Genomic DNA, 11,126 nt, shown 5'->3' with positions numbered 1-11,126 from the left:
GGAATTGGATACACAGTTTGGAATCCCTAGAGTGCTTGCGGTCATATGTGGTGTGAGGTGTTGAGATTGAGCGATTTCTCCACCGGGACCTCGTAGGGGACTAGTATCGGTGATCTAGAGATAGACCCGATTATGTTTGGATTTCCACGACTTAACTTACTCATCATAGAAACACTTTGCTTATCCGGTACCTAATACCTGAATCCTAGGGGAAGCATTGCCCGAATACCCCACTTTTACTGATTGAGATCTCCATCCATTTAACCCTTGCATATTCGTCTCCGGTATTCACTTCTTCGCACATTAGATCACCACACCTTTCCATTTATCATTAGGTTAGAAAGCAGAGAAGAAGTTAGTACTAGTAGCCCTGTTCCCTGTGGATTCGACTACCCACTCACCGGGGTAATTATTACTTCGACACCCGTGCACTTGCGGTTTACACACGCATATTCGGACGTGTCACTTACGCATCCCCATTAGCCTTGGGGCACTTCTTGCGACATCTTCTTGCTTGCTTCATCTTTTGGATCATCCTCTTCATGATCCCCGGGGTAGGTTGCAACTTGTCCTCTAGACTAAGTGTCAAAATTTCTTCATTCTCGACCTCTAGATCTAGCAACCACTCATATGGGTCCGGACACATCATTTCCTACACATATTCATTAATTAACTCATCAGTAGTGTCAAGGAAATACAAGGCATCATCAAAGTCGAGAGAATGTTGCATGGCTTCGGCGAGGCGGTATGTCAACTTGTTATCACCGACTCGTAATGTAAACTTCTCACCATCCATGTCAATAAGAGCCTTGGAAGTGTGCAAGAATGTCCTCCCAAATATCAATTGAACATCAACATCCTTATCAACATCCAACACCATAAAGTCCACAGGAAATATGTACTTGTCAACTTTCACAAGTACATCTTCAATGATGCGCCTTGGATGTCTACCCATTTGGTCCACCAATTGAAGTGTCATCCAAGTGGGCCTAGGCTCTCCCAAGCCTAGATTTTGAAAGAACAGTAAGGCATTAAGTTGATGCTAGCCCCTTGAATCCGCCAACGCCTTCTCTTCACCCAAATTACCAATCATGCATGGAATGATAAAGCTTTCGATGTCTTTCTTCTTGTTTGGCATATTCTTTTGTAACACCGCCGAACAAGAGGTCTAAGATCATAGATGTACTCTCCTTCAACTTTCTCTTATTGGTTAAGAGGTCCTTGAGAAACTTTGCATAGCGAGGCATTTGAGATAATGCCTCTACAAACAGGATGTTGATGTGCACCTTCTTGAATAGACCCAAGAACTTCTAGTATTGTTCATCATTTTGGTCATTCTTCAACCTTGAAGGGTAAGGAATTCTTGGCCTATAAGGTGTGGGTTCCACCTCCTTCTCTTTTATTGGCTCTCTTCTCAATCTCCACGACTATGGGTGACTCAACATTGGTCTTCTCACTAGGGAGTCTACTCTCAACTTCATGACCACTTCTCAAAGTGATCACCTTCACATGTTTCCTTGGGTTTGTCTCCGTGTTGCTAGGCAAACTCCCTTGAGGTTTTCCCAAGAGTGACTTCACAATTTGGTTCACTTGATTCTCCAAGTTGTGCAATGATATAGTATGGTTTTGAAGTGTGGCTTCAACCGATTAAAATCTTGTATCCAATTATTAAATGAACTTGGTCAAAGCCTTCTCTTAGTCGGTCATTAGGTTTTTCACTCTTGAAACTCTATTCTCCATGTTCTTGGCTTGTTGTTGTTGTTGTAAACATGGTGGTTCCATAGTCTTCTATTGCCCTTGGTTACTCCAAGAGAAGCTCGAGTTGCTCCTCCATCCCAGATTGTAGGTGTTGTTATATGGATTTTCTTGCCCTTTCATTGCATTAACTACAAAATCAACCTGTTCCACTGAGGATGTACCACCAATAGAAATCGAGCTATCAAATGGAGCATGTCCTCCCCCACACCCAATGAAACTCATTACTGCCGCCCCTCTAAGAGAAGTTAGAGTGTCTAACTTCTTATTCAATGATTTAACTTGGGCCGTTAATCATGTGACTACATCGATCTCATGAAGTTCGTCTACCTTCTTTATGTCCCGTATGTTCCACTGATAACTGTTCGTAGCCATTTCTTCAATGAGATGTCGAGCTTCATCGGGGATCATCCTTCCTACGATACCTCCTATTGCAACATCAAGTAGTTGCTTCGTGCTTGGGTTCAAACCATTATAGAAGGTTTGGATGATCATCCACTCGAGGAACCCATGCGGAGGACATTTCCGAGGAGATCCTTGAACCTAACCCCATGTCTCAAAAAGAGACTCCAATTCTGTTTACATAAAAGAGGATATTTCATTCCTGTGCTTCTACCATCTCATCCCATGTAGTGATCGATGCTTTGCTCTTCCTTTCAACGAAAATGGGAAAGCCCTCAACTTGATGGCATCATCCATAACACCATTTATCTTGAGCATGTCGTACACTTCCAAGAAGTTCTCAATGTGATTGTTTAGATTCTCATTAGCCAAACCATTAAACTGTGCTGACTGCTGTAACATCTGGATGAAGCCTGGCTTAAGCTCAAAATTCTGAGTCGTAATCGGTGGCCGCACAATACTAGACTGCGTGCCAAGAACTATGGGTCTAGCATAATCTGGGTGTGTCCTCTACTATCATTATATTCCGCCATATTATCATACCCTTCAACTTCTATTTTAGCTTAATTAGACTGTTCTTGCACAGGTTCTTTTCCCCTTCTATGAATTCTTCTTTCAATATCAGGATCACCTTCAACAAATATCGAAGGGTTTCCTCGGGTCATAACCTGGAGCTGCAACCAAATAAAGAATAAGAAATCAGAATGATGGAAAGAATAAGAAAGTGTGAAATAGAACAAGTGATGAATAGCTAAAATAGGAACGTGCGAAGTGTTTCCAAAATGGATATTTCCCAGCAACGGCGCCAAAACCTTTGACACACCCCTTACGTGTGTGTATCACAAGTGCACGGGTTGTCAAAATAATAAATTACCCTGGTGAGTGGCTAGTCATATCCATAGGGAATAGGGATTGGAAACACAAGAATTACTATTTAACTATGATGAAGACCAATATCAATGCAAACAGAAATAAAAGAAAATAAGAAAGAGACGCAGGAGAATAACAAGAGAGGCAATTGATAGAAAGTGGGACACCCAGACATTACTCTCCCTAGGACTATTGTTTCAAGTACAAGACCAATCATTATGTCTCCTAACTGATGTTCAATGAGTCATGAAAATCTTATAACACATGGTCCCCAACGAAAAAAGTACTCTCGACGCCTCATACTTGTATGGGATTACAAGAAGCTCTAGGGACTCCAGGTGATAAACCTTATTCCTTAATATAGATCTAACCCTTTGGTCTAGGCGAAAGACCCCTAGTTACAATTAAGCCCAGCACTAATAATTACTTCAATGCTTCACTTTGTTGCTTGCACAACTAAGCCCGAACGGAGTTCCTCTCTTAGCACTTCACTATATTGTGACCGCAAAGAACTCTTCGAACATGGAGGTAGTAAAATAAATCACACCGGAAGGGAAAGGGTATGTTCTACTACCTCTCGACGCACCCTCTCAATCCTCTCCAATCTAGCTTTGTCTAACCCTCATGGTGTGTCACTCATCCACAAGGATTACCAAGATGGATTCTCAACCCTAGTGTCACTCTAAGAGAAAATCACTTCAACAAGCATTCAAGATTGCAACTCAATTAAAAACATCAATTAAAGAAAACATAATTAAAGGTCAATGAAAGAAAGTCATCCTAGGGTTTACAAGTCCAAGCACCCACTAGGGGTTTAGCTCTCAATCGAACAAGATGTAATCAATAATGAAATTGAATGTAAAAGGCATATAATTGATAAGTAAAACCTCCTTGTAGTCCATATCGATGGCCTTGTGGAGTAGCCTCATCTTCTCCAAGGGTTCCTTCATCAAGCCTAGGGTACACCTCGCCGAATCGATACCGACGAAAGCTTCCCCAACAACTATCTTCCGAAGGAATATGGTGTCAAAAGGCTGTAGAACCACTCCAAAGACCTAGCTACAACCTCTCCAAACCCTAACCACGAGCACCTCCAAAGGTGGGGAAAAGATGGGAAAACGATTCTTCAAAATGTCTCAAGTCACGGCTTAAATAGAGCTGGAATCGGGCATCCACACGCCTGTGTGAATTTCCAGAAATTTTATTTCTTCAAGCTGTGAACAGTACTTTGGCTACATCTATACAATAGATCACTTCGCATCTTCAATAAATGCCACATTTATGAAGATCTTGCTAGCATTGCACAAAGTCGGAACACATGAGTGTGACTGCCTTTATGCCCCTCTAATTGTATCTTCACTCGAGCACAATAGAGGTTAGCACACACTGACAACTTGTGTCTTCGCATTTGTTCACTCCAAGATTTCATTAACAAAATGCATCCAAAATCTACTTTTGGTTCCTTTTTTTCCACTATTGTCTCCATAACCCTACATGCACAAAAGAACAAAAAACACATGCATAAGCAATAAAATCTGAGAAAAGTAATGATTAATGTAAGAAAAGAATACTTCATAATATTAATACACAAGCACTTATCAATAGCTCATCATTTTGGGCATTCCTCAATCTTGGAGGATAAGGGACTCTTGGCTTCTAAGGTACGGGTGCCTCCTCCTTCTCTTTGGATTTCTCCTCAACCTCCACGACATCGAGTGACTCAACATTTGTCTTCTCCCAAGAGACTCTACTCTCAACTTCACGGCCAATTCACAAAGTGATCACCTTCAAATATTCTTTTGGACTAGTCTCCATGTTGCTAGGTAAACTTCCTTGAGGTCTTTTTGATAGTGACTTCATAATATGTCCCACTTGGTTCTCCAAGTTGTTCAATGATGCGTTGTGGTTGCAAAGTGTGGCTTCAAACGATTGAAATCTTGTATCTGATGATTGAATGAACTTGGTTAAAGCCTTCTGTAAATCGGTCATCCGGTTTTCCAACTCTGAAACTCCATTCTCAAAGTTCGGGGCTTGTTGTTGTTGTTGGGAATCCGGTGGTACCATAGCCATCTGTTTCCCTTGATTACTTCAAGAAAGGTTTGGGTGGCTTCTCCACCCCGGATTGTAGGTATTCCTATACGGTTTTCCTTGACCTCTCATTGCATTACCTACAAAATCAACATGTTCCACGGAAGTGGTACCACCAATAAAAATCGAGCAATCAGATGGAGCATGTCCTCCCCCACACCAAGTGTAACTCATCACCGCCACCCCACTAGGAGAAGTTAGAGTGACTAACTTCTTGTTTAATGATTCAACTTAGACCGCTAATGATGTTACAGAAACAATATCATGAAGTCCGGCTACCTTCTCTATATCCCATGTGTTCCACTGATAACTGTTCATAGCCATGTCTTTAATGAGATGTTGGGCTTCTTTGGGGGTCTTTCTTCCTACGGTACCTCCTATTGCAACATCAGGTAGTTGCTTCGTGCTTGGGTTCAGACCATTATAGAAGGTTTGGATGATCATCCACTCGGGGAACCAATGCCGAGGACATTTCCCCAGGAGATCCTTGAACCTATCCAATGTCTCAAAAAGAGACTCCAATTCCATTTGCAAAAAAGAGGATATTTCATTCATTAGCTTTGCAAATTTTTCGAGAGGGAAATATAGAGCAAGAAAATCCTCTACCATCTTATCACAAGTAGTGATCCATGCTCTAGGTAATGAATGTAGCCATTGTTTTTCTCTCCCTTTCAAGGAAAATGGGAAGGCGCTCAAATTGATAGCACCATCTGTTACTCCATTAATCTTGAGTATGTCACGCACTTCAAAGAAATTCTGGATGTGGTTGTTCGGATCCTCATCTGCCAAACCATTAAACTGTGTTGACTCCTGTAACATCTGGATGAAGCTTGGCTTGAGCTCAAAACTCTGAGCTGTAATCGAAGGCCGCACAATACTAGACTGAATACCGAGAACTGCAGGTCTTACATAATCTGAGAGTATCCTCTGTTGCTCATTCTTCTGCCATATTATCAGACCCTTCACCTTCTATCTCAGCTTTATTTGACTATTCTTATATAGGTTCATTTCCCCTTCTATGAATTCTTCTTCCAATATCTGGATCACATTCAACGAATGTCGAAGGATTTCCTCTAGTCATAACCTGGAGTTGTAACCAAAGAAAGAAAAACAAATCAGAATGATGGAAGAATACAAAAGTGTGAAATAGAACAAGTGATGAATAGCTAATATAGTAAAGTGCAAAAATGCTTCCAAAATGCCTATTCCCTAGCAACGGAGCCAAAAACTTGACACACCCCTTGCGCGTGTGTACTGCAAGTGCACGGGTTATCTAAGTAATAAAGTACCCCGGTGAGTCGGTAGTCGTATCCACATGGAATAGTGCTCGAAAACACAATAATTGCTATTTAACTATAGTGAAAATGATTGAGGTGTTGTGTGAACAATATCAAGGTAAATAAAAGTAAAGAAAATAAAAGAAGCGCAATAGGGATAAGGAGAGGCAATCGATAAGAAAATGGGGTACTCAGACATTGCTCACCCTAGGACTATTGTTTCAAGTGCAAGACTACTAATTATAACTCCTAATTGAAGTTTAATGAGTCGTAGAAATCCAAAAATACACGGTGATGTATTCTCCGCAAGTGCACGGGTCGCACACAAGTAATATAGTGGAAACCCCTAAGGGGTAGGTTTGTCGAACCTCAGGGACTGGACTAAAAATACTCACTTAACACTGATCTCTAGTGAATAATGAATGGGTGATGAGATTAAATAAATGAAAGAGCAATTAAAAGATAAAAGAAAAAGAGAATAGATGAAGATAAAGGCAATTGGATCAAGTATCAACAGAAGTGAACAATGCCCCGGGATGTTCCCTCTACACTCAGTAATGCTCACTCACTCTCAAGGTTTACCAGGTGCATTTTTCGGTTCTAGTGTGTGCTCAATAGCAATGAAGCATCTATGGTTCTCAATGACACCATGTTTTACTAAAGTAACTATGGTTCCATGCACATCAAGTTTTACAGTCACACAAGACAACCACAACTATGGCAATCCACACACCAAGTTTTACCTAAGTAATTGTGCAAATCAAACACATCAAGTTATGCAAACTTAATGTTAAACACAAGAACCCAAATAACTCCGTAAATCATAAAGAGTATAAGTATTTAAGCATACAAAGTAGCAATGTTCCCACTCCTTGGCACTTTGGCCGGCTAGCACCTCATGGGTGGATACAACATGGAGGAGATAAAACTAGATCTAAAAAAAAAAGACATGACTCCCTTCTCTTTGAGATTTGCCTCCAATGTCGAGCTCCTTGTGCTAGCATCACTTCTCTTGTGCCTCCAACTAGATCCTTTATGCCTTAGAAGGTGTGGATAAGCTTGATCTTCACCCTCATCAAAGACCTCCAGGTGGAGAAGAAGATCCCTGAACAAAGATGATGATGAAACCCTAAAAACTGTAGCTATAAAGAGGGATTTCGTGCTCGACATAGTCTGGGCACAATTGTGTCCAGACCGTGTCATGCTGGAAGAAAATTGAGAAAAAAAGACTATCTCTACTAGGAAATTTCTGTGGAAAAGACACGATCATGTCCTGACCGTGTAATACATTGACATGATCATGTCAAGGGTATCCAACGCATGTCAACAATTCTACAATAAAATCGGCCATGGCCTGCGATTTTTGGAGGCACGGACATGATTATGTCCTGACCATGTCAAGCTTGAAATTACCCTTCTAAACAGAATTCTTGCTGGATCAACATTGGGCTGAGAACTTTGGAGGGTATGAGACGAGAATGTCCTGCCCATGTCAAGCTTGAGTACTTAAACTCCTTTTGAATATCATCTTGTTTTCTTCCCGGATTTACTCCAAAATGTACTAAGCCCCCTATTTCTACACATATAACAAAAATAACCATAATAGCACTACTCATGTATAAAAGTAAACTTGAGAACAAGCAAAATAATGAATTTAGGATATGAAAACATATATACAAAGTGCACTCATCAAATACCTCCGCACTTGAATTGTTGCTTGTCCTCAAACAAACACCAAGCACACAATCACAAAGGAGATGAGTGTAATGTTTGCAATATCAGGACAAAGGTGATGAAAGTTTTATACATAGGGGAATACAAGGTGTTAGTAAAGACATAAATGCACAAGAACAACTATACTCCCACTTCCAAAACCTAGTGCGTGTGTGTTTAAAAACCTACTCATGTTCCCTATAGTCAAAAAAATTTATAAAAGACAGTAATTCTATGGGTAGTAGCTTCATACACCCTAAAGGTAGCCTTTTCCCCTGGTAGGTCGTCAAATGTACATTTGTGATGCTGATAAGTGCTTGTGCGATATGAATGCGAAGCGTTCGTTCCTTATGTTTAGCATTACTTTTCTCAGGTTTTTACATTAATATGTGTGTTTTTATGTTACTTTTACACAGGTAGGGCTGTGAGGCCGAGTATGAAGGAAATAGGCCAATGTGGATCATAATGCACTTATTTTGGAGGAGATCTTGCTAAAGTTCAAACGCGAAGACATAGGACAGGTGTGAGATGCTAGAATGTGTGCCAACCTCCTCGCATTCGAGTGAGCACATCCATTTGGAGGGGCACAAAGGCAGTCACACTCGAGCATTCCGACCTATGCATATAAGAACAAGAACCCCACCAACATGTATATGACAAGGTCCCCTTTCTTATATCGCGCAAGTACACGGGTTTGTCGAAGTAATAATCCCGGATGAGCGGGGTCGAATCCACAGGAAGTAGGGAGTAAAGACACTTAATTCGATTCTTAGCTATGTGGAGTATCAACAATGATAAGTGTGGTAATGATTCAATTCTCAGAAATTAAAAGCAACAAGTAAGAGAGCAAAGTAAGGAGGAGGCAAGGCAATCGATAAAGATGGGGTACTCGGATGATGCTTTACCTAGGATAATCTCTTCAAGTGCAAGAACTCTCTATTATGCTTCCTAACCAATGCAATGGTGAGTCGTGGAAATCCTTACATACATAGTCCCAAATCTAAGGTCAACTATGCCTAACTCTATACATGTCCCGGAGGAGAAATCGAGCAATCTCAACACCTCACACTCGCATAGAGTTGCAATGAGCTCTGGGGATTCCAAGTGATAAATCTCTTCCTAGATTTAGACCTAACCCTTTGGTCCAGACGGAAGGTCCCTAGCCACAATTAAGCCCTAGATACTAAGATCACCTCGACGCTTCACTCCATTGCACGAGCAACTAGGCCCTAGCGGAGGTTCATCCCTTAGACCATTCATTCTATAATGGCCGCAAAGAACTCGAGGAACGGAGGTAGAATCTATATCGTCAGAGGGGAAAGGGGGCGCTCTTGTACCTCTCGACTCACCCTCTCAACCCTCTCCAACCTAGCTTTGTCTAACGCTCATGGTGTGTCACTCACTCACAAGGTTACCAACAAGAACTCTCAATCCTAGTGTCACTCTAGGGGAAATGTTCATACAATCAAGCATTCAAGGTTGGAACTCACAATAAACATTAATTTATTGAAAGCATAATAAAGAAGTTCAATGAAATGAATACATCCTAGTGTTCACAATCACCCAAGTACCCACTAGGGGTTTAGCACTCCATGGAGCTAAGTACAATCAAAGAAATAGAATGTAAAAGCAATGAATCCATAAAAGAAACCCCCTCAATGGACGTGTCGATGGTCTTGTATAAAGTCCTCTACTCGTTGTCCAAGGATTCCTTCGTCCGGTATAGGATACTCCTCGATCGGTGCTCTCCTACCAACCTTCTTCCTAATGGAATCATGATGTCCGAGCCATAGAACCTCTCCAAAACCTTGGCCAATACCCCTTGAAACTCTAGCCGAAGCCCTCTCGCAAGTTGGGGAAAAGATGGAGAAAAGAATACCAAAATCAGGGCTGAATCAGCTTTAAATAGGGCTGGAATCGGGCAGCTCCACGGGCGTGGACGATACACGCGCCCGTGCGGAATTTCCACACGCCCGTGTGCAATCTCTGTTTCTCTGATTTCTCGGCCGGTTGTGAACAGTGCTGCTATAGTAATTACTACAGTGCTCTGCTACAGTCTTCGACCTGGATAACTTCCCAATTCCATACTTTCATTGGGATAATGCAACCGGGCACACGTTCACGTCATGAATCACTTGCTTCTTCAATGATATATATGTTGGTGGAGCTCCTGTTCTTGTATGCATAAGACGTAATGCTCGAGTGTGACTGCCTTTGTGCCCCTCCAAATGGATGTACTCACTCGAATGCGAGGAAGTTGGCAGACACTCTAGCATCTCACACCTGTCCTATGTCTTCGCGTTTGAACATTAGCAAGATCTCCTCCAAAATAGGTGCATTATGATCCGCATTGGCCTATTTCCTTCATACTCGGCCTCCCAGCCCTACCTGCGTAAAAGTAACATAAAAACACACATATTAATGTAAAACCTGAGAAACGTAATGCTCAACATAAGGAATGAACACTTCGCATTCATACCGCACAAGCACTTATCAAACTCCCCCACACTTAAGCTTTTGCTTGTCCTCAAGCAAACATTAAAACATTCTGTGCATCAATGAAGAAAATATTGAAAGTGCTTGGCCTTAGGTTCAACAAGGTATACAAAGAAAGTATTCTACAAGTAAGAAAAATTTTAACACTAAATACGAAAAATCAATGCTCTAGCTAAAAACTTGAATCAAAAAGGACAACAAACCCGAATTTCGTATAAGTGTGTGAACTCAATCAAAACTCCCCAAGTTATACTCCTCAAAGTTCTAAGTACAAGGGACTTATTTATCTACAAAAAGTGATAAAAATTTTAAAAGATGGTAGTAGCTTCACACATCCTCTAAGGTAGCCCTTTCCAAAGCGGCCGCTAAGGTGGCTTTCACACTTTCGAGGTGGTAGCTCTTTCTACCCGAGTGGTAGCTTTCACTCATCCTATGAGATAGCTCTTTCTCTCATTAGGGCATAACTAGTATCCGACTTGTGAGAGTAGCTTCATACTTCATAGGTGGTAGCTCTTTCCACCCAAC

At 41.4% G+C, this 11,126-nt stretch overlaps 2 non-coding genes across 2 annotated transcripts; both read left to right on the top strand.

Moving 5' to 3' along the window:
• Positions 1 to 2,260: 2,260 nt before the first annotated feature.
• Positions 2,261 to 2,367, top strand: LOC120279859. Its single transcript, XR_005542160.1, has one exon. It is a non-coding gene; the product is annotated as a small nucleolar RNA R71 (small nucleolar RNA).
• A 3,202-nt stretch (positions 2,368 to 5,569) lies between these two features.
• LOC120279713 lies at positions 5,570 to 5,676 on the top strand. The gene has a single exon (XR_005542018.1). It is a non-coding gene; the product is annotated as a small nucleolar RNA R71 (small nucleolar RNA).
• The last annotated feature ends 5,450 nt before the right edge of the window (positions 5,677 to 11,126 follow it).

The sequence above is a fragment of the Dioscorea cayenensis genome, chromosome 16, assembly GCF_009730915.1.
Source record: "Dioscorea cayenensis subsp. rotundata cultivar TDr96_F1 chromosome 16, TDr96_F1_v2_PseudoChromosome.rev07_lg8_w22 25.fasta, whole genome shotgun sequence".
NCBI lineage: Eukaryota > Viridiplantae > Streptophyta > Magnoliopsida > Dioscoreales > Dioscoreaceae > Dioscorea > Dioscorea cayenensis.
The sequence above is the reverse complement of the archived record's forward strand: the minus strand, read 5'-3'. Positions and strand labels throughout refer to the sequence as shown.